Raw genomic sequence first — 6,000 nt, forward strand, 5'->3', positions numbered from 1 at the left:
AAGTTGTAATTTCTTTCTTTTAATTCCGTTCAGTGCCTTTTCCATGATCTTTCTACATAAAGATTTTATTTTATTTTATTTCAAAGGATATAGGCCATGGGCCAGATATGGTCCATGTGCAACCCCCCCCCCCCCCACAACCCTTCGACCCCATATTTTTCTGAAGCCTTAGGATCCCCTGAGCATGAATTCAACTGGTAACAGTGAATAAACTGGGACTCACTATCCATTTTCCAACCATATCTGACGGTACCCTCAAAATGTTAACTTTTCAGTTTCTCACATAAAAAAATCCCCTGACTGATAAGATCTCTGCAGTTACCCAATAAGCATTAATATTAACAAATTATATATCAAATGAAAGATTATCACATGCAGATTTTCAAAATAGAGTCATCCGTCAAATTTAATAGCGTTGTCCCAAGAAGCGTTATGTTTAATAGCGTTATGTTTGTCCCAAGAAGCGATGAAGATGAAGGAGTACCTCGCCTTTCCTTTTGACAACTCAGATTCAACTCAGATATCTGAAATAATTACGTATATTCCTGCTCATTTTACCCGACACAAACAAATAAATATTTCTATGATATCACAAATTTTACTACCTTTCTATCGATACCAAAATTGTCCCACACCGACTAAAGATGTACCAGGTATAACATCTTAAACATAAGTACATCACTGTTGCAACACCCAACATGTAGTCACCAGTAAGACGTAAGACTGAGAGAATATTCCTTACTTCACATAAATAATATAAATTATAAGTTTATTTAAGAAAAACAATTGAAACTTATTATGTCATGTCCACAAAATGTCATTGTGCATGGATTACGCATAATATTCATTATCGCCGTCGTCATCACTCTCCAATGCCTGTTCAATATCATCAAATGCATCCATATCTGAATCCTCATCAGAGTCAGTGTCGTCAGGTGTGACTTCAGCAATGTCAGCCAGTTTCCGTGGGAGGACATCTCCTTCATACCATAGAGGATAAAGGTTACCATCCTTTTCCTCCCAACCATGTCCCTGACCAGCCAGGAACCTGTGGTTTGTTCTTTGTCAACATCCTAATGATCATCCAAATCATTTCCACTTTAGTTGAGTGCTCCATTGCTTCTCCAGAACCTGGATAAAGTAGCTGATTAACTTTCAGCTTGGGATGCTGTCTTTTGGTGATATAGCAGTCAGGAAGTATAACTGTATCTGTCAGATGTGGAGACCACCTCTTACCCTTCTCTTGAGAAGGCATCTCTGGGCATTTTTCAACATCATCACCATCAACTTCTTGAAGCATGATTCCATGGGCGGTATGGACTGACCCTTTACCTGTGAGGTCATTTATTAGTGAATCAAAGTTGTCAAATTCCGAGTGGAATACAGCGGGCCCAGATGGTGACCTGATGATCTCACTGGATAGCTGTGTTGATGACAACATCACTGCCTCTGCGAGTGCTGTCTCCAGTTCCAGCGAAAATGAATAACTCTCACAATGCCCCCAACCTGTTCAAAAAAGTCACGAGCTTCTCACTCCTGTAAAGATGTCGTAGAGAAACACACATAGGGATATGTTTTGAGAGTTTCCAAGATCCATTGGTAGCAGCGCGACAAATGTCTTGCCAAGTCTCTGGATTCGAGGGGTAGTGGGTGTTGCCTTTCCAGTAAAAATGTAGCACAGGAGCTGTTTGAGAACATATGGGATGACATCTTCCGGTGTCATTAGATCAGAGGGACTTGGTGACCATTTAGGATCCAGTGCCTTTGAGAAACCATCTAAAATGGCTGTCTTCATTGTGTACCTGTGGTCTCAATCATATCCATTGATGCCAACTCGAAGGCATGCTTCACTGCTGTATGGGTATCGATGTCTGAGCTGAACAAGATGTATGATTAGAACTTTCCCATGTCACAGAATGATAGCTTGTCTTTAAATGGTTCATGACTTTCAAGTTTGTGTTTAAGCTTACGGCTCCGATTGTCTGGATTACGGTGTTCACTGTCTTCCAGGATGTCAATGTATATTTTTCTCTAATCAGACAGCTTCAAAATTTTCAGATTTTGTAATACATCCTTCTGTACAATCTTACATACAGCTTCAATTGCCTTCTTATGAGCTGCTTCTAAATTTATCTGATAAATTTTTGCTTCTTAATTTATACTTTGCCATTTCTCTGCTTTCTGCACGTATTGCATGCGACAGTTCTTGTGGTATTTCGCTTCATAAGCAAAGAGATCATGCCCCCTGATTCTTGTTAGAAGTTTATCATCAGTTTTATTCTCTGCCATCTCAAGCACTGACTTCCATCCATCATATTCAAACTGGCTGAGGTCCCGGCTAGTCCAGCTACCTTTAACTTTAATCTTTTTCCGATTCTCTGAACCACAGAAAATACAGTCAGGGTTGAATATAATCTTGTCACTTGAACTTCTGCGGCTCATGCGCCGTTGTGTGACATTTGTGGTCTGTGATGAACTTGCAGTACGTTTAAGCCTGTCGAGGTTCATTGTGAAACGTTTATAACACTGCCAGTGGAAGCCATGATGCTCATCTATCATATCAGGGATCAGGTCACGTGCTTCCTTCATCATGCGGCAAGATGACGGAGGTTGTGCCGGTCGCATTTCTTTCACCTCCTGCAGTTTGGCCAGTTTCTTTTCTCCATCCTTATCTTCTGACAGCAAGTGTAATTCACCATATTTCAAACCCTTGATATGAACTATGCACACAGGAACTACAGGAGGTTCGCCACTTGTACGTTTTCATTTTGCTGGTGGCTCTTCCTTCATGTCACTTCAATCAGAACACGTCACCTGGAAATAAATATTGATACGTAAATGCATGTAGCATAGATCTTATCAGTCAGGGGGTTTTTCACGTGTGAAACTGACGAAAAGTTAACATTTTGAGGGTACCGTCAGATATGGTTTGAAAATGGATACTGAGTCCCAGTTTATTCACTGTTGCCAGTTGAATTCGTGCTCAGGGGACCCTAAGGCTTCAGAAAAATATGGGATCGAAGGGTTGTGCGGGGGGGTGGGGGGGTGGTGCACGTGGACCATATCTGGCCCATGGCCTAATACTCTCTATCGGTGCCACAAACCATCAGCGGTGATTCGGATATGCATATGCCAGAAGGTGTTTTATATGTTTAACATCCAAATTGAGATAAATACCTATTTCTTCTCAGGTTGGAATTTAAATTTGCATGTATTCAGACAGAAACCTTTATTTGTTGCCCTCCACAATTGGTAACTCAATGTGCTCACATATATTCCTTCATTCCACTGTTTTCTCTTCTTGAGAATCGTCTTTCTGAGTGTGTTGTCTCGATCTCTCCCCGTTAGGATTTCAACTCTGCTCCATGCCGCCACCTCATGGGCTCTTCCATTTACACAACTAAGCTTTACGAACCCACTGGGACCCTGTTCCCACCCGTCAACGACAATTTCCTCTGCTTGTACTGTTGTGCATCTGCTTGTTGTTGTCCCGGTATTTCACTTTTGTCCTATTTTTTTGTCGGTTGATCTGTTGTTACCTCTGCCACCGAAGGTGGACGGAGGTTACGTTCTCACCCCTGTTTCTTTTTCTGTGAGCAGGAGATCTGAAAAAGTTTTGGATGGATTCAGACGAAACTTGGTGGACAGGTCGGGTGTGTGACAAGGACGAATTGATTAGATTTTAGCGAAGATCCAGACACGAGAGATAGGGCCAAAAACGATATATAGCACGATATCTCAAAAAGTTGTGGACAAGTTATGACAAAACTTGGTGGATGAGTTGGTTAGGTGACAAGAACAAGCTGATTCATTTTAGTTCAGGTCTGGATGCAGATCCGGCCGATCAGTGGGATACTAAACTTAAACTGTTCTACCTGGCAGAGGTACGTGCTCTACCGAGTGCCATTATAGTTCCTACTGCTTTTCCATAAATCTTGATACCTGAATAATAAATTTTATCCCCTCCAGCAGTGCAACGATGTTTTTTCTTCTTTGAAATCTCTTATGCCCTTGACCTTTGCTTTATCTTGATAACTGGAGAACTTTATACAACAATCTAGGCTCATTGATGACCTAAACGACAAAGGTCAGCAAGTTGACAGACTACCGAGGGGTATGGGAAGATGAACATGCAAAATGAGGAATAACACAACCAGAGTTGGTGTCAAAGCCACCCAATGCTCGCCTGTTTATACATTTATCGTTTTTAAAAGACGTCTAATAATGAATATTTTTTATAAAGCATTGAAGTGAAGAATAATTTTAAAGAAATATATGTATTTGTATATTGTAATCAGTAACACAAGCGCAAGTGAGTACAATATATGCCCGAACAAGAAGGTATATACAGAATTGTGCTACTACATGGAAAACAGCATCCACTTTAGATGACGAACGTATGTCGCGACACACCATCTCCACAGTCTGTACCTATGTACCAGATATGAAACGTGAAAGTTGAAAACTTTAGGAGTTAGATTGCATACAGGAACGGAATGACGGACAGACAGACAGGCAGATGGACGGACAACTGGTATCACAAAATACGCTCCGATATATATATATATATATATATATATATATATATATATATATATATATATATATATATATATATACAGTGCTCCCTCACCTATCGCGGTTAATGCGTTCCAGACCCACCCGCGAGAGGTGAAAATCCGCGAAGTAGAAACCACATATTTATTTAATTATTTAAATATATTTAAACACATTTTAAACTTATTTTAAACCATTATACAGCATCCACACACACATTTAATCAGTTATTTTTTTTTTTAATTAAAAAATTTGCATCGGAAATGCGACTTCATGGGGCTGCAAAGCCTAAGACCAAAAATAATTTTAAAAATACTATATTGTAGTATAAAATATATAAAAACGTATTATGGGTACTGACCTATGAAGATATGACGATGATGATGATAGCTGTGCAGTACTGATGACGATGAAGATGACGATGATGAGATGAATGTAGTACTGCACAGCCAAGAAGAGCATTAAATCTCTTCTACTGGAGGCGCCTCTTCATCTGGCACCTCTTCATTGAAAACCCGTGATGTAGTGAAGCCGCGAAAAGTGAACCGTGATATAGCGAGGGAGCACTGTATAGGGCGTATAAAAAATAGTGTGGCAGATAAAAACATTAGAAAGGAAAAAATAACTTGTACCAAAAACTTTAACATTTTCATGCTCACGCCGGGGGTATCGCTATAGCTCTCTGTTCTTCGAACAGGCGAGCTAAAAATGAGTAACAATGGGTCACAGAGGAACAGAATGGTCATTTTTTTTTAACAATTCCCCATTTTCATGATTTTTAAAAGAACATCTTCTGTAATGTAGTGATTTAAAGACGCCATGCAGATGTGTGGCTGATGTAGTGCCCTCTGTAGGTTAGAGCAGGAAATTGTTAAAAGTTCAGAGTATCAGCAATCGCTCACCTACTCTTTGCAAAGGACACCGGGGCATCTTCCATATTCACCAACTAATGCTGGTGGACCAGACGACCAGTTTAACGTGCATCCGAGGGATGGGCGCACACATTGATGCCTCGCCCTGCATGCGAAACACCAGGATGACAGTTTTGTAGCTGGGTCAAAATTCGAATCGAATTTTAATGGCTGAGTGTCGAGTGTGCTTATCTTTAGGCTAAGCTACCCCTTCAGCCCCAATGACATCTAAATACAACGAAGTGCACAACCAATAAAGCATAAATCACCAAGCATATGAATCCGTTACTTAGAGCCAAAAATAACCCTTGGAATTAGAATAAGCACACAACAGAGAAGAAGCAGAAAGTGTTTTTATTTTTTTTTCTGCACAACATTCAAACTCACATTCATCACACCACTTGCACTGAAGTCAGCTGGCACCGAGCTGTGTTTTTTTTAATGATTACCTAAGTCCAACGAAATACACAATCAACAAAGCATAAATGACCAAGTATGGTCATTTTAATTCCTTACTGAGACTCAAACATAT

The 6,000-nt window shown here is 40.1% G+C and overlaps 1 protein-coding gene, 1 long non-coding RNA gene and 1 pseudogene across 13 annotated transcripts in view; 1 reads left to right on the top strand and 2 right to left on the bottom strand.

Annotated features, from left to right (window-relative positions):
• LOC147025072 (L-lactate dehydrogenase-like) overlaps positions 1-6,000 on the top strand; it is a 188,984-nt gene that overhangs the window by 69,518 nt on the left and 113,466 nt on the right. The gene's annotated exons all lie outside the window — the stretch shown is intronic.
• On the bottom strand, positions 1,593-3,129 carry LOC147025073 (uncharacterized; annotated as a pseudogene).
• Positions 4,796-6,000, bottom strand: part of LOC147025074 (uncharacterized) — a 7,934-nt gene continuing 6,729 nt past the window's right edge. Inside the window, exons 2-3 of the long non-coding RNA XR_015058849.1 lie at positions 5,460-5,574; positions 4,796-5,123 (exon numbers count right to left, since the gene is read on the bottom strand). This is a non-coding gene — a long non-coding RNA (uncharacterized LOC147025074). The remainder of the gene's footprint in view (positions 5,124-5,459; positions 5,575-6,000) is intronic.

This window comes from Eptatretus burgeri, chromosome 6, assembly GCF_056783735.1.
Source record: "Eptatretus burgeri isolate ZD-2024b chromosome 6, Ebu_testis_v1, whole genome shotgun sequence".
Lineage (NCBI taxonomy): Eukaryota > Metazoa > Chordata > Myxini > Myxiniformes > Myxinidae > Eptatretus > Eptatretus burgeri.